This window comes from Microcaecilia unicolor, chromosome 2, assembly GCF_901765095.1.
Source record: "Microcaecilia unicolor chromosome 2, aMicUni1.1, whole genome shotgun sequence".
In the NCBI taxonomy this organism is placed as follows: Eukaryota; Metazoa; Chordata; class Amphibia; order Gymnophiona; family Siphonopidae; genus Microcaecilia; species Microcaecilia unicolor.
This window is the reverse complement of record NC_044032.1, coordinates 339,507,746-339,528,989: the sequence shown is the minus strand read 5'-3', so window position 1 is coordinate 339,528,989 and position 21,244 is coordinate 339,507,746. Positions and strand designations below refer to the sequence as shown.

The window sequence follows — 21,244 nt, the reverse complement described above, 5'->3', positions numbered from 1 at the left end:
GCACATCTTGACGCATGTGGGTCCAATAAGCCACTTGCTTCAAGGTCTCATAGGTGATGTCTTCACCTCGATGCCCTGCACATGGTTCATCATGAGCATGTTGTAACATAATGCCCCGATATGCCTGAGGTACAACTCATTGCTCAATGCCATGCTTACTCATCCGAATAAGCAGGTCCTGATGGAGCTTAAACTTCCCTCGGGATGTATAGAGTATCATCAGTTCTTCAGCTTGACTCTCCTCTTTTGACAAAGGATGTGCTTGCGGATTCTGGATGTACTCATAAAATTGGCCAACTACTGGATCTGCTTTCTGAGCCGTGACAAGATCAAATGATGGGACGTCACTGCACCATTGGAACACTCAACTGTTTCGTATGTTGTCGAGTGACAGCATGCACGGCCAGTGTCTCAGACTCAGAACTGCCATAATTCTCCTTTGAGCGCACCTTCCTTGGCAAGTAGGTCTGCCAAGTCGTTCCCTATCTTGTCAGGACTATCCACTTTTGCATGACCCTTGACCTTCTTCCAATAGATGGTCATGTCATGCTCCCGTACCAGTTGATCTAAGGCCAGAATCAAATTTCCATGATGTACCGGTTTTCCTTTAGAGTTTAACATGTTGTTCTGCTTCCAGTTGGGTAGATGAGATACAAAGTTCTGTCTCACATAATCTGAATCTGGGCATATGACTAATTCCCGAATTCCTTTCTGAACTGCAGACTGTATCGCCACCAAAGCTGCAACAATCTCAGCATACTGGTTCGTCTGTGAACCTAAGCTGTGCTTCAAAGTCTCTTCAGGAATGGTTGGATTCCATACAACTCCCACACCTGCAACCAACTCATGGTCTTTTCCCGGTGGAAGGCACAACCATCCACATATACCTTAGGCATTGTTGCACACATCTTCTCATCGTACAGATGGTGTCGATGGGGTTCTTTCTCGTGCGGTGGAACATCTGTTTCAGGAATACCTGCAAGGGAATCATGTCCTGCACAGCCATGCAGGTCAACCATACTTTGGGCGACTACATTACAATGTTTCTGAGCATACCTTACCTCTAAAAGCCATCCTTGAAGAGCCAATGTCCAGGAGACTATCCTGCTGTTGGACACCCGACCAGATTTGATTCGGTCGCTACCCAGGAAACTGATGGGTTGATGACAAGTCTCCACGATTAGCTTCTCGCCTTGGATATAACTCCTGAAATGTTGCAGAGCCCAAACAGTGGACCAAAGTGCTTTCTCGCAATCTGAATACTTCTTTTCCATATCGGATAGGACTTTGCTAGCATAGGCCATGACCCGCTTATCAAAATCATATTTCTGATACAAGACAGCGCTCATGGAGTGACTGGAGTATCCCAAGTCAACATAGAACTCACGACCCCCCTCAGGGTACGCAAAACATGGAAAGCGGCTAAGCTGATCCTTCAGCTCCTGCATAGCAGATTCCTGCTCAAGACCCCAAGTCTAGGGCACATCATTCTTCAATAATTTGACCAAGAGTCGGGTGATCTCCGCATATTCATCTATGAACTGTCGGGAGTAATTGCATATTCCCAAAAAGGAACGAAGTTCTGTGAGATTGGTGGGTTGTTTCAGCTGTTGTAAGGCCTGCACTCGCTTCTTCTGAGGTCGCAGACCCTCAGCAGAAATTTCGTACCCTTGGTAATTCAGCGAGTTCCTGCACCATTGTCCTTTGGCCAGTGTTAGTTTTGCTCCGGCATCTGTCAACTGTAAGAAAACATGTTCAATCTCTGCCAGGTGTTCTTGAAAAGTAGGACTTTTGATGAGAATATCATCCACATAGACCACAGTTCCTCGAGCTTCGGCATCTGGAAGTGCTTTGTGTAGGAAGATGTTGAATTCAGCCGGGGAATTGAGAAACCAAAGGGTGTTCTGTTCCACGTATACTGTATCTTCCCAAACGTGAAAGCCAGTTTGTACTGATCATGTGGATGTACAGGTACTGTCCAAAACCCTGATGCCAAATCCAAGCTGGTGAAATACTTAGCCCCTTTGATGGTAGCAAGATTCTGTTCCAGAGGAGCCATAGGCCACCTGGATAAAGGTACGCGCTTATTCAGCTGACAGTAATCCAGTGCGATTCTCCAACTGTTGCTCTTCTACAAAATGGGCCACAGAGGGGAGTTGTAAGTGCTGTTGCATTGCCTAATGATGCCCCTGGCCTCCAAAGTGTTGAGAATCTCTTGCACGGATTCGTAGGAAGCCAATGGAATCTTATACTGGCGCACAAAGACAGGCTTGCTGTTTGGCTCCGTAGGAACTCTGGTGACATACAGGTCTGTGAGCCCGGGGCCGTGCCAACACAGTAAGCGTGGTAAGCACCGCAGGGGGGTGCCGACCTCTGGAGGGCGCCTACTGGCACCTTTTTCCTGAGGTCAGCTCACTTGCAAAATGTTTTACCTGAAGCTGTGATTCTCCTCTCTCCCCTGCCCTCCTCTCTTCGACCGCAGTGCTCACTGAGGCAGGCAGGCTCTGCTGAAGTTGTTTGAAAGAATACAACCAGTGCTATATATGTTTTTGGTGTGGGAAGAACTCCTCATTCAGGGTGAGCTTGAACAACATTCAAATTAAAGAGAACAGCCAGGTTTGGAGGGAGATGTGCAAGTGAGACTGGGGAGAAATAAAAACTAAATAGTGTAATTGTTAAAATCTGTAAGTGGTTCAAAGTTGTTTATTTTTTTTCTGAGTTTGTACACCGAGAGGAGGGCATGACTGCAATGATGTGTGCATAATTATCAGGTAACCGGATATCTACAGCTAAAAGCCATTTTTGGTGGTTCCAACAGTAGTTTCAAAAGAGGAAGTTTAGCTGACGTGTAGTGTAGAAGAGCTGGTAAGTGAAAATCTGATTGTTTTTTTTGGTGTTTGTTTTTATATAAAACATAGTAAACATAGTAGATGACGGCAGAAAAAGACCTGCACGGTCCATCCAGTCTGCCCAAGAAGATAAATTCATATGTGCTACTTTATTTGTACTGTCCTTTTCAGTGCACAGACTGTATAAGTCTAGCCAGCCCTATCCCCGCCTCCCAACCACCAACGCCGCCTCCCTCCACCAGCTCTGGCACAGACTGTATAAGTCTGCCCAGCACTATCCATGCCTCCCAACTACCAGTCCCACCTCCCACCACCAGCTCTGGCATAGACCATATAAGTCTGCCCAGCACTATCCTCGCCTCCCAACTACCAGTCCCGCCTCCCACCACCAGCTCTGGCACAGACCATATAAGTCTGCCCAGCACTATCCCCACCTCCCAACTACCAGTCCCGCCTCCCACCACCAGCTCTAGCACAGACCGTATAAGTCTGCCCAGCACTATCCCTGCCTCCCACCACCGGCTCTGGCATAGACCATATAAGTCTGCCCAGCACTATCCCCGCTGCCCAACCACCAGCCCCAGCACAGACCGTATAAGTCTGCCCAGCAGTAGTCCCGCCTCCCAACCACCAGCCCAGGCACAGACCGTATAAGTCTGCCCAGCACTAGCCCCGCCTCCCAACCACCAGCTTTGCCACCCATTCTAGGCTAAGCTCCTGAGGATCCATTCCTTCTGCACAGGATTCCTTTATGTTTATCCCATGCATGTTTGAATTCCGTTACCGTTTTCATCTCCACCACCTCCCGCGGGAGGCCATTCCAAGTATCCACCACCCTCTCCGTGAAAAAATACTTCCTGACATTCTTCTTGAGTCTGCCCCCATTCAATCTCATTTCATGCCCTCTCGTTCTACCACCTTCCCATCTCCGGAAAAGGTTTGTTTGCTGATTAATACCTTTCAAATATTTGAACGTCTGTATCATATCACCCCTGTTTCTCCTTTCCTCCAGGGTATACATATTCAGGTCCGCAAGTCTCTCCTCATACGTCTTGTAACGCAAATCCCATACCATCCTCGTAGCTTTTCTTTGCACCGCTTCAATTCTTTTTACATCCTTAGCAAGATACAGCCTCCAAAACTGAACACAATACTCCAGGTGGGGCCTCACCAACGACTTGTACAGGGGCATCAACACCTCTTTTCTTCTGCTGGTCACACCTCTCTCTATACAGCCTAGTAACCTTCTAGCTACGGTCACCGCCTTGTCACACTGTTTCATCGCCTTCAGATCCTCAGATACTATCACCCAAAGATCCCTCTCCCCATCCGTACCTAGCAGACTCTCACCGCCTAACACATACGCCTCTCTTGGATTTCTACTCCCTAAGTGCATCACTTTGCATTTCTTCGCATTGAATTTTAATTGCCAAACCTTAGACCATTCTAGCTTTTTCAGATACTTTTTCATGTTTTCCACTCCCTCCGGGGATAGGAAGGATAGAAAAGATTCTCCTTGGATAGGAAAAGTCTGTGATATGTGAAAATATATTTTGCTTTAATGAAATTGCTAAACTTTAGAGTCAGAGACTTATCAATGATCAGAAAAAGAAAGTCACCAAAGGTAGAGAAAAATCATTTTATTTTCATTTTAGTGTTTGGAATATGTCCACTTTGAGAATTTACAGCTGCTATCTTATTTTGCAATGTATAGCAATTTGTTTCTAAAAATATTGCTGACAATTCCTGTCAGTGTGGCAAGTGGTGAGCGACCATTTTCATGGTTAAAAATCATTAAAAAACTAGTAAAAAATGCCCGTTTCAAAAGGGAAGGAAATGGGCGCTAGAAAGGCCATCCCCCACCCTCACTCCCTCGCTGTTCCAGACTCTGCCGTCCCTCCTTTTTCACCCCCACCTTTCCACGACCCAGTCTACCCCCCTTCTCGGTGAAAACCATCCCCCGCCGCTGTCCAGTACCTGTGCTGACTGGGGACCCCAACCCCCAGTGGGTTGCTTCTTCAATGATTTTGTGTCCAAGTTTCTCTGCGTGCGTCTGACGTCAGACGCATGCAGAGGATCTTGAACCGATTATTTGCGATCAAGTATTTCGCAAGAAAGGCTTGTAAGCCTCGCCATGATTGCTATTGAGAATGATGTATGTGCCCAGTTAGATATCAAAGATTTAATTACTAATTTCGTGAACATGAAAGCACGAAAAGCAAAGTGGTTGTAAACCCTCTATTTGTTCAGCAATCCTACAAAGATGCACTCCATCTTTCAGCTCCTATTTCCTTTGCATCTTGTGCCACATGGGGGGGGGGTGCCAACTGATAGTCTGCAGGGGGCACCAGAGACCCTAGGCACGGCCCTGTGTGAGCCCACAATCATATGAGTCTACAGCAAAAAGGTCCTTGTATTTATACAGCAACTCAGTCAACTGCACATAAGTACGTAAGTAATGCCATACTGGGAAAAGACCAAGGGTCCATCGAGCCCAGCATCCTGTCCACGATAGCGGCCAATCCAGGCCAAGGGCACCTGGCAAGCTTCCTAAACGTACAAACATTCTATACATGTTATTCCTGGAATTGTGGATTTTTCCCAAATCCATTTAGTAGCGGTTTATGGACTTGTCCTTTGGGAAACCGTCCAACCCCTTTTTAAACTCTGCTAAGCTAACTGCCTTCACCACTTTCTCCGGCAACAAATTCCAGAGTTTAATTATACGTTGGGTGAAGAAAAATTTTCTCCGATTTGTTTTAAATTTACTACACTGTAGTTTCATCGCATGTCCTCTAGTCCTAGTATTTTTGGAAAGCGTGAACAGACGCTTCACATCCACCTGTTCCACTCCACTCATTATTTTATATACCTCTATCATGTCTCCCCTCAGCCGTCTCTTCTCCAAGCTGAATAGCCCTAGCCTCCTTAATCTTTCTTCATAGGGAAGTCGTCCCATCCCCGCTATCATTTTAGTCGCCCTTCGCTGCACCTTTTCCAATTCCACTATATCTTTCTTGAGATGCGGCGACCAGAATTGAACACAATACTCAAGGTGCGGTCGCACCATGGAGCGATACAACGGCATTATAACATCCTCATACCTGTTTTCCATACCTTTCCTAATAATACCCAACATTCTATTCGCTTTCTTAGCTGCAGCAGCACACTGAGCAGAAGGTTTCAGTGTGTTATCGACGACGACACCCAGATCCCTTTCTTGGTCCGTAACTCCTAACGTGGAACCTTGCATGACGTAGCTATAATTCGGGTTCTTTTTTCCCACATGCATCACCTTGCACTTGCTCACATTAAACGTCATCTGCCATTTAGCCGCCCAGTCTCCCAGTCTTGTAAGGTCCTCTTGTAATTTTTCACAATCCTGTCGCGATTTAGCACCTTCTCTGTATCAGTAGTATAAGCATCAGCCTGTTCCACTTGATCTTTCACCATTGCCTCAAACTCTGAGAAAGACTTGTTGGATGTAATTTCCACTTGCTCTTCAATTTCCTCCTGCAGAGATGAAGTTTCAACCGAATTTACCACTCTAGACCTCTGGAGTAAAGAACTCTTCCTAGACAAGATCAAGCAGTCGTCTTCCAACTGCACTTGTGAACACGTTGCATCATATGGCCAAACAAACTATAGAGATATGAGGCCTCTGGGAGAGGTAAATAGACATTCAGTTGTCTCCCTCCCCCCTGGCAGGTGTTCCAAGAGGAAGGCAGCCTGCCAATAATAGGCAAACTTACCTCGACATCAGGAAAAGACTAGCCTACCAAAAATCCAAAAGGGTCTCCTGCAGACACAACAACTTCAGCTGACTGCGGATTGGTGACCAACAAGTGAAAAGAAGTACCAGTCACCTCCAAACATGGCAGAACACTGGTGGACAACCGTAGATCATGAAGATGAGAATGTGGGTTGAAGAACACCACTTTGTCCAACAGACGCTGTCCATGGGCAAGACGGAGCTTGATGGAAAAATCCCTTACTCTTTTTTTTTTTTTTTTTAATAATACACAATTTATGAAATATCATGAGGAAATAAAAAAAAGGAAAAATTAACATATTCCATCGTCCACAATTTTAACAAGAAATGATCCAAGAATTAGAAAATTATCAAGCTATGAAAAAAAAACCCCATGCTTTTAAACAGATCTATTTAAATCAAAGACTGCGCCTTGCCCTGTGGACTCACTCCAAATTGCTATACAGTGTTACATTCAGGTCTAAAGTCTCACAACAACACTCTCTTTACTTTTAAGAAAATTATCCAACTGATTAGGTTCAAAAAATTGATATTGCTTAGTGTGGAGTAAAATCCTACACACACAAGGAAATTTCAAGAGAAAATTTGCTCCCAGGGCTATTACCCTTGGGCGCAAAGCAAGAAATGACTTACGTCGCTTTTGGGTTTCCCTAGATAAAGAAAAATCCCTTACTCTTGCCGGAATGGTCATATCTTTATCACAGACAACTTCACAGACCTGGGGTATGGTCTGTCCAGACTTCAGGCAAACAGGTGTAGAGTCAGATTCCACTGGGCTGCCATTGTCACGTTTACAAAACTGGAAACTAGGTTGTGAGCCCTTGGGCCACTGCCGAGGAGTGGCAGTGGCAGGCAAAACCACCCCACGCAAGAAATAGGGCAAATCTCAGGCAAGCAGTTAGGCTTCACCTGCACTTGGCCACTTTTCACCCAGAGTTGAGCTCTGGGCTTCAGGTGGCCGGCAGGACTTGCTGGACAGGGCAGGACTGGATAACAGCAAGGCAGCACAGGGACTGAGGGTCAAAGGGGAAAGGGAGGAACATGGGCAGCCAGGCAAGAGAGTGGGCAAGGAAGGGAAAGCTAAAGGGCAGAACAGAAAGCTGCAGAACAGCCACAAAACAGGGAACAAACACTGACTAACAAGACACAGAACTAAGAGCGGCAAGCAGCCCCAAAGCCAGAACACAGACAAACAGAAACTAAACACAGAATTACAAACAAGAAACCAGGCAAGGAAAGCAAGTAAAACCTAAACTAAACTAAACACAGACTAACTAGAAACAGGCAAGAATCTCAGTCAAACAACCGGACTAGCAGAAGTGCAACAAGCACCAACATACCAGGGCCTTAGACGCAGTGCAAAGGCAAAGCAGCAAGGTTTCAGAATGGCTAATAAGCCCAGCAGCACCTGGAGCTCAGCTGCAACCATCACCAGGAAACTACGGGTGCTGTGTAGGTTCAATCCAAGCAAGCAAGTCTGGCAGCCCAGAAGATCCGGACCGGACTGGGCTGAAATCTGGAACAGGTGACAGTCCACAGCAGCCACCGGTTCTGGCCACCAGAGGGCGAGGTGAGCACAGATGTGACAGCCATCAAGTCTACTCCACAAGACAAAGTTCACCAGATCCACATAAACTCCCAATCGTACAGTACAAGGCAATCGGAGCCCAAACATAAGGGCTGCTGTAAGCCTTTGACAATAGAGAAGTGGTGGGTGAAAGACTTCTGTCCCACAGTCAGAAGAAGGCTGCACAGTCCCACAAGCGGCTTGGCACCTTGTCCAGGTACTTGCACAGAAGTGGAGGGACACTTACTGAAAGGAAGTTGTACAGACTTGCGAAGACGGTAAAACAGATTTTCACTGATGAAGGAAACATTGCTAGGCAACAGCAAAGTGGACTGAAGTGTTTGGATGTCAGCTATCTGGACGGTGATGGTGTAAGCATCATCCTTCTGGTGGATGGCAGTCAACTTGCGAGGATGCGGATCAGGACTGAACATGGAAGAAGAGGCCTCCTGTGATATGTCGGCAGCAGCATCTGGCGAGTCACCTGCAGTAGGCGAGTCATTCATAACAATCTCCAAATTATCATCATGTAGAACAACGTCAGCAATCCGATCTATTGGGACTTGGATTACTTCACCATGCTGTTCTTCCCCCCCCCCCCCCCCCCCCCGGTGCACCACACAACTGGAGCTCCCAGGTGTGAGGGTCTTCTGAATTCTGAAAATTAATTTGAATAGAGGTATCCCTAAGCTCCACGGAGCTGAACCACCGACTCTGCTCAAGTGCTTGACTTTATGGGATGTGTGACTTGGGACCAGATAACTTCTTGGACATAATCCAAACTAGGCCGCAATCTCTTCAAAAGATCATTCCCAACAAAACTTCTTCACCAACACTGGTAGTAATGATGGCAGGATGTTTGACAGTCATCTCGCCGAGCTGCAAAGAGATCCAAACCTGTCCCACAGTACCGATGCTCTGGTTGCCATAGGCCACCAGTGACAAGTCGCATGGAGTGACACGTAGGGCATCCTGATCCTCCCCTAGAAATGCCTCAAGTTTCTGAAACAGGCCCTTGGTAATCAAAGTCACCTCAGAGGCTGTATCCAGTAGACCCTGACAGGAAAATTGCTGTTGAATCAACAGATCTAAGGTATATCTGAAACCTTTAGGAGTAAGTTTACCTAGAAAATAATGTTTTCCTTGATTGAGTCGGATAACAGAGGCCCTTCCGGGTTCGAGGGCTGGGCATCAGCATTGGTCACGGAGGACTCCGCACTGACGGAAGACAGAGCATCCACGTGAACTGCGGACACAATGGTTGGTGAAGGATGGGCCGATTCTAGTCATGCCAGTTCTTCCTCTGAAGAGAATGAAGGTGCTGCCTCAACGGAGTTGACACTAGGCCCAGTCACAGTGGTCTGACCGGGAGTCTTCTCCCTAGTCTTCTGTAAGTTGCTTCCTTTCTGCTGCGGAGATGATGGCTTTGGTGAAGAATCAGGATCTGCAACCTGATGTTTTGCCAGCAGTTGGTCAATCTGTGCTTCTAGGGCCCGGATCTTCTCCACAGCCCACTTCCTCTGATTAAAACACTTCTTTTTCGGGTGTTTTTGGCCCTCCCACGCAGTAGGAGGTGCTGTGCCACGTGGCTGGTGAGACTGAGTATTGCCAACCCTGGACTGTGTAGAAGGACTTGACACCTTGTTTTCCAGAGAAAGCGTAGATTGGACCGCACAAACACTGGGTGGAGCCAACTTTGGGTGATTTTTAGAAGCAAATTTGGGAGCAGCCGCAACGGGCTGCGCGCGACAGATATCAAAAATATCTTCAGCCTGCCGGAGAAGGCTGGAAAAAGGTGCATTATGTTTTGCAGCCAAAGGAATTTTCAATCAGTCAGGCAGACCTTTTACAAAAAGATTTCTATAGTCACCAAATTCAAGATCTTTGGCATCTGGGGCTGTGCCCCCCTGGTTAAATGCTTGCTTCAGGCGATAGGCCCATTCGCGCGGACTCTCATTTGGACCACAATGCATCATAAATGCTGCACGCTTAGCCTCTGTTGAATCGGCAAAACGGCCATAGCACTTCTTTAAAGCTTGTTCTACAGTAAACAAGTCAGGGCTGGCAGCCAAAACAGCCTTTAAATAAGCCTGGCACTCTTCATCAAACATCCATTTAAGTAAAGCCCGTTTATCTGAGTCAGAATGGACTTGTAAGGATAGAAAAAGTTCATGCACTGTGTCCAGGTGAGTGTGTATCGATACCTTCAAAGATTCTTTAAAAGGCTTAATCATGGTGTGAAGTATCTTCATGATCTGTGAGTGTTGGCCCATAGATAGTGTATTACCTTTGGGAGCCTGCGTGAAATACCGCTGCTCACCAGCAGGAAGAGAAAACAGTGGTGCTGTAATGCTGCTGATGTCATCAGGTAGTGCAGAGGGCTGCGACCTACCTGGGCGGAGCACATGCCCAACTATACTGGTGACATCATCAGGAGGGGCAGGGGACTTCGACCTTCCTGGGCGGAGCACATGACTAATGGTACCAGTGACCTCATTAGGTGCTGCAGAGAGCTGCAACCTTCCTGGGTGGAGCACCATAGGTGCCCCGTATAAGAGGCTGACTTTCCCCTGGCTGCTGCCCCCTCAAATGCAGGGGCTCGCCTCCAGCTTCTCCCTTCCCTCACACAGTGTCCCACCTTCTGCGATGATGCATTTCCTGTTTCCGCGAGAGCGGGACACTGTGTGAGGGAAGGGAGAAGCTGTGTTGTCCTCTTCACTGCCGTCGCTGCGCCTGAAAGTAAAAGGGTTAAATGCGCGGGAGGGGGGGATAAGGAACGGAGAAAAGGGCTGTCAGGGAGGGCAGGGAGAATCGCTGGACATGGATGGGAGGGCAGGGGGAGAGAAGAGATCGCTGGACAGGATAAGAGGGGAGGGCAGGGAAGAGAGGAGAATTGTTGGACATGGATGGATGGAGGGGAGGGCAGGGGAGAGAGGAGAATTGCTGGACATGGATGGATGGAGGGGGCAGGGGAGAAAACAAATTTGCTGGATATGGTTGGATGGATGGAGGTGAGGGCAGGGGAGAATGGAGAGTTGCTGGACATGGATGGATGGAGGGGAGGGCAGGGGAGAGAGGAGAACTGATGGACATGGATGGATGAATGGGGGCAGGGGAGAGAGGAAATTTGGTGGATATGGGTGGATGGAGGAGAGGGTAGGGGAGAATGGAGAGTTGCTGGACATGGATGGATGGAGGGAAGGGAAGTCAGGAAGGAGATGCACATGGATGGAGGATAGGGAAAAGAGGAGAAATGATGGACATAGATTGAGGGGAGGGAAGAGAGGAGAAATGCTGGATATGGATGGAGTCTGCGTACTCTTTCTCTTTTAAAAAATACTATAAATAAAAATCACAAAAAAAGAAAGATGAAAACAAAAAAAAACATAGATAAAACAATCCGTATCTCATACCCCTGGAGCATATTACTCATTATACACCCTTCCCAATTATTACTTATCATAATAGAACATTTTTCCTAACGGTTCCCTTAAAAACATAATCACCATTCAGTGGCGTACCTAGGGTAGTTGACACCCGGGGCCGGTCATTTTTTAACACCCCCCCTCCAAAATCTAGTACTAGGCATGCTGAGAATACAAAACACTCAGGACCTATAGAGCAATTCTAGCATACCATAAGCAGTAATTTCTACAAGTCACACAAGGAAAAGGAAAGCATCTTAAACACTACAGTGAGCACTAGAACATCAATTCACCTACTGTAAAATGAAACCAGGCAGAATAACACAGATCGTCCATCTTACACAGTCAATGCCAACCGAAAGCCATGTCTTTTTCACAAACACAGATACACCCTAATCCACTATAGAATAAGCAATAATAACCTTTCTATTTAGACAAAAATGAAACTGAACCCCCAAGATGCCAGACTCTGCATACAATGCAACACCACAGAAACAGAAAATGTCCCCTAGTACTGTGCAAAATATAAAGACAGCAGATGTAAATTTGAAAAAACTAACAAGTACCAATCACCACTTTACAAATTAACAAATAGAAATAAAACAAATATAGAAAATAAAATAATACCATTTTATTGGACTAATACATTTAGCTTTCAGAGGCCAAAACATCCTTCCTCAGGTCAATACAGTATAGTGCTGTTACAATATCATATCCGGACCTGCGGAAGGGGGTTTTGTTCTCCGAAAGTTAGCCAAAATGTATTAAAATTAGTCCAATAAAAAGATTACCTTATTTACATGTTCTATTATAAACATTAACACAGCTACAATACTACTTTATCCTAAAGCAAAAAAATATATATACTGTATATATATATATTTTATTTACAGTTTGTTGTCTCTGGTTTCTGCTTTCCTCATCTTCTTTTCACTGTCTTCCTTCCATCCAGCATCTGTCTTTGTTCTCTCTCTGCCATCCAGTGTCTGCCCTCTCTGCTGTCCCCTCCATCCAATGTCTGCCCTCTCTCCCTGCGTCTTCCATCTACATCTGCCCTCTATCTCTGCCCCTTCCATCCACCATCTGCCCCTGTCTGCCCTCTCTCTCTCCCCCTTCCATTCACTGGCTGCCCTTTCTCTCTGCCCCTTCAATCCATCATTTGCCCTCCCTCTCCCATCCATCCAGGGTCTGCCCTCCCTCTCCTCCCCCTTCCATCCAGGATCTGTCCCCTCTCTCTGCCCCTTTTTTTCAGCCCCCAGTTCTAGCCCCACTATCCCACCAGTCCCCAGTTTCAGCCCCAGCCCTTTTCTCCCACCAGTCCCGAGCTTTAGCCCCCAGCCACTTCTCCCTGTCCTCTTTTTATCCCCCAGTTTCAACCCCAGCCCTTTTCTCTCACCAGTCCTGAGCTTCAGCCCCAGCCACTTCTCCCTGTCTCCTTTTCAGCCCCTAGTCCCCACAATTTCAGCCCCTGCCGCCTTTTAGCCCCCAGTCCCAGTATTAGCCCCCTTATCCCACCTACCCTCCTTTCAGCCCCCAGTTTCAGCCCCCTTCATCCACATGCCTTGCCCCCCTATTCAGCCCGACCTATTCTCCCACCTGACCCAGGCATGCCCCATTTCCCATCATGACCCCTTCTCAGACCCCAGTTCTAGCCTCCTTCTCCCATTTGAGAACCCCCACCCCATCTGAGAACCCCCACCCCAGTCCCCTTCTCCCATCTGAGAACCCCCACCCCACCCCAGTCCTTCTCCCATTTGAGAATCCCCAGAACACCCCTCTCCTCTCCCATCTGAGAACCCCCCTCCCCACCCCAGTCCCCTTCTCCCATCTAGAAACCCCTCCCCACTCCAGTCCCCTTCTCCCATCTGAAACCCCCCTCCCCATCTAAGAACCCCCACAACACCCCTCTCCCATCTGAGAACCCCCTCCCCACCCCAGTCCCCTTCTCCCATATAAAAACCTCCTCCCCTCCCCATCTGAGAACCCCCACAACACCCCTCTCCCATCTGAGAACCCCCTCCCCACTCAGTCCCCTTCTCCCATCTGAAAACCCCCTCCCCTCCCCTCCCCATGTGAGAACCCCCACAACACCCCTCTCCCATCTGAGAACCCCCTCCCCACTCAGTCCCCTTCTCCCATCTGAAAACCCCTCCCCTCCCCATGTGAGAACCCCCACAACACCCCTCTCCCATCTGAGAACCCCCTCCCCTTCTCCCATCTGAAAACCCCCTCCCCTCCCCATGTGAGAACCCCCACAACACCCCTCTCCCATCTGAGAACCCCCTCCCCACTCAGTCCCCTTCTCCCATATGAAAACCCCCTCCCCTCCCCATGTGAGAACCCCCACAACACCCCTCTCCCATCTGAAAACCCCCTCCCCACTCAGTCCCCTTCTCCCATATGAAAACCCCCACAACACCCCTCTCCCATCTGAGAACCCCCTCCCCACTCAGTCCCCTTCTCGCCCATATGAAAACCCCCTCCCCTCCCCATCCCATGTGAGAACCCCCACAACACCCCTCTCCCATCTGAGAACCCCCTCCCCACTCAGTCCCCTTCTCCCATCTGAAAACCCCCTCCCCTCCCCATGTGAGAACCCCCACAACACCCCTCTCCCATCTGAGAATCCCCACAACACCCCTCTCCCATCTGAGAACCCCCTCCCCACTCAGTCCCCTTCTCCCATATGAAAACCCCCTCCCCTCCCCATGTGAGAACCCCCACAACACCCCTCTCCCATCTGAAAACCCCTTCCCCACTCAGTCCCCTTCTCCCATATGAAAACCCCCACAACACCCCTCTCCCATCTGAGAACCCCCTCCCCACTCAGTCCCCTTCTCACCCATATGAAAACCCCCTCCCCTCCCCATCCCATGTGAGAACCCCCACAACACCCCTCTCCCATCTGAGGAGCCCACCCCGACCCGACTCTCCTACTCCCACCCTACCTTTAAAAAAGAAAATTTTGAAGCGTCGTGGCAGGCAGCGCCTTGCGTCTGCCCTGCTTGTTGTAAAAGAAGTAAATCTCTTCGCTTCGTCGTCGTCGGGCCTCACTATGTCCCGCCCTCGCGGAAATTACCTCAGAGGAGGGCGGGACATAATGAGGCCCGACGACAACGAAGCGAAGAGATTTACTTCTTTTACAACAAGCAGGGCAGATGCAAGGCGCTGCCTGCAACGACGCTTCAAAAATTTTTTTTAAAGGTAAAGTGGGAGCAGCGGGAGCAAAGCGGATCACCCCCCCCACCCACTGACACCCGGGGCGGACCGCCCCCACCGCCCCCCCCCCCTTGGTACGCCACTGTCACCATTACATGATAACCTTGCTAGCGCCCATTTCATTTGTGTGAGAAACAGGCCTTTTTTACTACTGTTTCTATATTATTACCTTTTAAGTATTTAAACATCTGTATCATATCTCCCCTGTCCCTTCTTTCCTCTAGGCTATGCATATTCAGGTCTTCCAGTCTCTTCGAATAAGTCTTTTTGTGCAAGCCCCATACCATTTTTATTGCCTTTCTGTGGACCGCTTCAAGTCTTTTTATGCCCTTAGAAAGATACAGCCTCCAAAACTGACATTTATTTTACTTATTTAAAAAAATGTATGCCCGGCTTAACTACAGGGGTATCAACACCTCCTTTTTTCTGCTGGTTATGCCTCTCTCAGTGCAGCATAGCATCATTCTGGCTATGGCCACCGCCTTATCACACTGTTTTTATACCTTCAGAACCTTGAACACTATCACCCCAAAGTCCCTCTCCCTGTCTGTGCTTATCAGCCTCTCACCTCCTAGATATACGGCTCCCTTGAATTTCTTCTTCCCAAATGCATCACTCTGCAGTTCTTTGCATTAAATTATAACTGCTAAATATTACATCATTCTTCTAATTTTTGCAGATCCTTTTTAATGTTTTCCACTCCCTCCGGGGTGTCCACTCTGTTACAAATCTTGGTATCATCCACAAAAGGGCAAACCTTACCTTTTAGCCCTTAGGCAACGTCACTCACAAATGTATTGAACAGAATTGGCCTCAGCACCGATCCTTGAGGCACTGCACTACTCACTTTTCCTTCCTCTGAATGAATTCCATTGACCACCACCCTCTGGTGTCTGTCTGTCAACCAATTTCTAATCCAGTTCACCACTTTGGGTCCTAAATTCAGCCTGTCAAATTTATTCAAGCTCATTCTGTAAGGAACCCTTGTCAAAGGCTTTCCAGAAATCCAAGTAGATTACATCTAGCACATGTCCTTGATCCAACTCTCTGGTCATCTAGTCATAGAATTCAATCAAATTTGTTTGGCACGATTTACCTTTGGTAAAACCATGTTGCCTTGGATCTTGTAATTCATTGGATTCCAGGAAATTAGTTATCTTTTCCTTCAGCAGTGCTTCCATTACGTTTCTAAAAAATGAAGTGAGGCTTATTGGCCTGTAGTTTTCCGCTTCTTCTCCATCACTACTTTTGTGAAAAGGGACCACATCCACTCTTGTCCAATCCCATGGAACCTCTCTTGTCTCCAAGGATTTATTAAACATCTTTAAGAGAACCTGCTAGATCCTCTCTGAGCTCCCTCAGTATTCTGGGATGGATGCAGTGGTGTGCTCGCAAGCCGGTTGTTAAATTTTTTTTAACATCTTGCGAGCCGGTTGTTCTGAAGGGCGAGCCGGCTCCGGTAAACAAGGTAAGCATGGCAGGAGGGCGCCACAAGCCACCCTGTTTACCTCACCTCCCATCACTGCCCTCGTTTGCCTGCGCCGCCCTGGGGGGAGGCATTTAAATCTTTTTTATTACCTCCATCCGGCCGCGTCATTGAAAGCCCTGCCCATCTCTAGCCTTCCCTTCGTGAGTTCGTTCCCTCAGAGTCCCGCCTTGATGTCATTTCCTCTTTCCGCGAGGGCGGGACTCTGAGGGAACAAGCTTGAAGGGAAGGCTAGAGACGGGCAGGGCTTTCAATAACGCGGCTACTTCAACAGAGGTAATCAGGGGAGCGAGGAGAATCGCTGGGTATGGGCAGCTGGAGGGGGGCAGGGGAGAGAAGAGAATTGCTGGGTATGGGTGGCTGGAGGGGGGGCAGGGGAGAGAAGAGAATCGCTGGGTATGGGTGGCTGGAGGGGGGCAGGGGAGAGAAGACAATTGCTGGGTATGGGTGGCTGGAGGGGGCAGGGGAGAGAAGAGAATCACTGGGTATGGATGGCTGGAGGGGGGGCAGAGGAGAGAATCGCTGGGTATGGATGGCTGGAGGGGGGCAGGGGAGAGAAGAGAATTGATAGGTATGGATGGCTGGAAGGGGGCAGGGGAGAGAAGAGAATTGCTGATATGGATGGATGGAAGGAAGGCAGGGGAGAGGAGAGTTGCTGGACATGGGTGGATGGAGGGTAGGACAGGGGAGTGGAGAGTTGCTGGACATGGGTGGATGGAGGGGAGGGCAGGGGGAGAGGAGGGTTGCTGGACAGGGGTGGATGGAGTGGAGGGCAGGGGGGAAAGGAGAGTTGCTGGACATGGGTGGATGGAGGGGAAGCCAGGGGAGAGAAGGGTTGCTTGACATGGATGGAGGAGAGGGAAGGAAGAGAGAAGAAATGCTGGACATGGATGGAGGGGAGGGAAGAGTGAGGAAGGAGATGATATGAGGAAAAAGGAAGAGAGGAGAAAAACTGCACATGGATGAAGAAAATAGACAGAAGCTGGATCCACTGGACAGTCAAGTCTGTGGAGGACCCAGCTTTTACTTACAGATGTAGGGCAAGAAATGAAGAAGAAAGGCGGAAAGTAAAGAAATAAATGCAAAGGAAGCCCTGGAAACGGAGTTAAGAGGACAGATAGCAGCAGAATCAGATACTGGGCCAGCATGATCAGAAAAACAAAGTCACCAGACAACAAAGGTAGAAAAAAAATCATTTTATTTTCATTATAGTGTTTGGAATATGTCCACTTTGAGAATCAGATGTTCAACATTAAAAGTTTATATTTATTTACTTATTTATGGCATTTTAGATTGGGTGGTGGAGCCGGTGTTGGGAGGCGGGCCTAGTGGTTGGGAGGCGGGGCTAGTGCTGGGCAGACTTCTACAGTCTGTGCCCTGAAAATGACAGATACAAATCAAGGTAAGGTATACACAAAAAGTAGCACATATGAGTTTATCTTGTTGGGCAGACTGGATGGACCATGCAGGTCTTTTTCTGCCGTCATCTACTATGTTATGCTACTATGTTATCCCACATTAAACATGAATTAGATTGGAACCTGGGATCATTTAATTTTTTTTTCCTGGAGTAATGCATTGCACCCGCCCCGCCCCCCCCCCCCCCAGGCTCTCTTCCCGGCTATAGCCAGCTCTGCAATTTGGGGGGGGGGGGGGGTGCAGAGATGGACGGGGGGGGCAGCAGAGGTGGATGGGGGGTGCAGAGGTGGATGAGGGGTGCAGAGGTGGACGGGTGGTGGGCACAGAGGTGGACCGGTGAGAGAGCCTGTTGTTAAAAATTTACCAGCACACCACTGGATGGACGTATGGCCTGTTCTAACATACATGAGAAATGGACGTTCATGTGAGGGTTGTATCCTGTATGAACATCCATTTTAAAAAATGAAATGTCCAAACTATGAAGGGCACAAAACAAGGGACATGGCCAGCACTGTGGTAGCATAGGAATGTCAACATAGATGTTATTGTGGAATGGAGGAGTAGCTTAATGGTTGGAGTAGTGGGCTGAGAACCAGGGTACTTGGAAACCTTCATTCAAATTGTGAGCCCTCCAGGGAGAGAAAAATGCCTACCGTACATGAATGTATATTGCTTCAATAGCCCTCAGGCTTACAGATGGTATATAGGAAATTAATTACAAAATTTTAGTAACGTGAATGTCTATAGTTCCTGAAGCTGTCACAGAGCCCAGTATCTCTTGCTAACTTCATAATTGGGGATGGGAGAGGGCAGCAACCACCGGGGGATTAAGGAGGTAACGAGTCGTAATCCGTCCACTGGACTGCTGCTCAATCAGAGCATCTCTCTGTAACTTGGATGTGTCAAGTACCAGGTCTAAATACCAATATCCTTCTTTTTGGACATAGACATCGCTTCCCCTTCTGAAATCAGAGTTGAACATCCATATTTTGGCCCTTCTCTAGTCCTGTCCTAAATACACCCTCTTGCTATAAAGATGTATTGCAGTTTTAGACATATGTATCCCTACTTTATAAAATCGGGATTTGCATGTCCATGCAATATGGATGTCTAAATTCCAGTTTTCAGACATTTAGAGCATGAATAGAGCTTCTAAAATAAGGCCATACTATCCTTGGAGGGTATCCAGTGAGTTCTCAACTGGACAGTTCCCCCTGGACAATTCCAAACCACTAGTTACTCTCTGGACAATTGCTATCTAGATCAATTACCCTCTGGATAATTCTTCCCTCCAATGTGTCAATTCCCACCTGATTAATTCCCCACCACCCTCATCTGCTTTTTCAGTGCTCACTCGCTCCTTGTTCTGCTGTTGGAGTCATTGATCTTCCTCCCTCCTCCCTCCCTGCAGTTACCGGCATTTCAGTTCTCCCTCCCCCCCCCCCCCCCCCCCCCCAGTTACCTGAATTTCATTCTTGCCTTGCCCCACCACGATTACTGGCGTTTCACTCCTCCCATCCCTCCCTATAATATCCATTGCCAACCCCCCTCCCCCAATGACCAGCATTGCTCTTACTTCTTCTCACACTGATACCAATGCTGTGCACTATGTACAACACACAGCATTGGTGTCAGCAGGGCCGTGCTAACACAGTAAGCAAGGTAAGCAGCCAGAGGGGCGCCGACCTCTGGAGGGCGCCTACCGTTTCCTGAGGTCAGCTCACTTGCAAAATGTTTTACCTGAAGCTGTGATTCTCCTCTCTCCCTTGCACTCCCCTTTTCCTTTTCCTGAGGTCAGCTCACTTGCAAAATGTTTTACCTGAAGCTGTGATTCTCCTCTCTCCCTTGCACTCCCCTTTTCGGCCACAGTGCTCACTGAGGCAGGCAGGCTGGCTCTGCTAATGAAGTTGTTTGAAAGAATACAACAAGTGCTATTTATGTGGGGTTGGTGTGGGATGAACTCCTCATTCAGGGTGAGCTTGAACAACATTCAAATTAAAGAGAACAGTCAGGTTTGGAGGGAGGTGTGCAAGTGAGACTGGGGAGAAATAAAAACCAAATAGTGTAATTGTTAAAATCTGTAAGTGGTTCAAAGTTTTTTTTTTCTCTGAGTTTGTACACCTAGAGGAGAGCATGACTGCAATGACATAATTGTCAGGTAACCCGAAGCTACAGCTAAAAGCCATTTCATTGGCTAATGGTTCCAACAGTAGTTTCAGAGGAAGTTTAGCTGACGTGTAGTGTAGAAGAGCTGGTAAGTGAAAATCTGATTGTTTTTTTTTTTTTTGTATTTGCTTTTATATAAAAGATTCTCCTTAGATAGGAAGAGTCTGTGATATGTGAAAATATATTTTGCTTTAATGAAATTGCTAAACTTTAGAGTCAGAGACTTATCAATGATCAGAAAAAGAACCAGACAACAAAGGTAGAGAAAAATCATTTATTTTCATTTTAATGTTTGGAATATGTCCACTTTGAGAATTTACATCTGCTATCTTATTTTGCAATGTATAGCAATTTGTTTCTAAGAATATTGCTGACAATTCCTGTCAGTGTAGCAAGTGGTGAGCGATCATTTTCACGGTTAAAAATCATAAAAAAATAGTAAAAAATGCCCGTTTCAAAAGGGAAGGAAACGGGCGCTAGCAAGGCCATCCCCCACCCTCCCTCCCTCACTGTTCCAGACTCTGCCGTCCCTCCATTTTCACCCCCCCTTTCCGTGACCCAGTCGACCCCCCCTTCTCAGCGAAAACCGTCCCCCACCGCCGTCCAGTACCTGTGCTGATGGGGGACCCCAACCCCCGTCATCCGAAGTCCTGTGCTGGTCTTCGAGGCGTTGCTTCTTCAATGATTTTGTGTCCAAGTTGCTCTGCGTGCATCTGACATCAGACGCACTCAGAGGAACTTGAACTGAAGATCATTGAAGAAGCAACGGCGCGAAGGCCAGCACAGGACTTCGGCTGATGGGGGTTGTGGTCCCCCGTCAGCACAGGTACTGGACGGTGGCGGGGGACAGTTTTCGCCGAGAAGGGGGGTCGACTGGGTCGCGGAAGGGGAGTGCAGTAGGCTGTAACACAGGGGGAGGAGTAGGGAAACATACTCCTCCCCTTGCTTTGGTATCAGCTGTCACTGACATCACTGACATCAGTGCGTGCCTGTCTAGCAGACCACCTCCGAGGGAGGCACGGTCCCAGGCACATCCTGTTGGAGGTGAGAATTATTATATAGGATTATTTGCGATCAAGTATTTCACAAGAAAGGCTTGTAAGCCTTGTCATGATTGCTATTGAGAATGATATACAGTGGTGGAAATAAGTATTTGATCCCTTGCTGATTTTGTAAGTTTGCCCACTGACAAAGACATGAGCAGCCCATAATTGAAGGGTAGGTTATTGGTAACAGTGAGAGATAGCACATCACAAATTAAATCCGGAAAATCACATTGTGGAAAGTATATGAATTTATTTGCATTCTGCAGAGGGAAATAAGTATTTGATCCCCCACCAA

The 21,244-nt window shown here is 47.8% G+C and overlaps 1 protein-coding gene and 1 long non-coding RNA gene across 2 annotated transcripts in view; one reads left to right on the top strand and one right to left on the bottom strand.

Moving 5' to 3' along the window:
* The window catches only part of LOC115463677 (alpha-1,4-N-acetylglucosaminyltransferase-like), a 188,714-nt gene that overhangs the window by 133,229 nt on the left and 34,241 nt on the right, over positions 1-21,244 (bottom strand). The gene's annotated exons all lie outside the window — the stretch shown is intronic.
* On the top strand, positions 7,326-8,235 carry LOC115463678. The gene is made up of 3 exons (XR_003941059.1): positions 7,326-7,405; positions 7,861-7,863; positions 8,219-8,235. It is a non-coding gene; the product is annotated as an uncharacterized LOC115463678 (long non-coding RNA).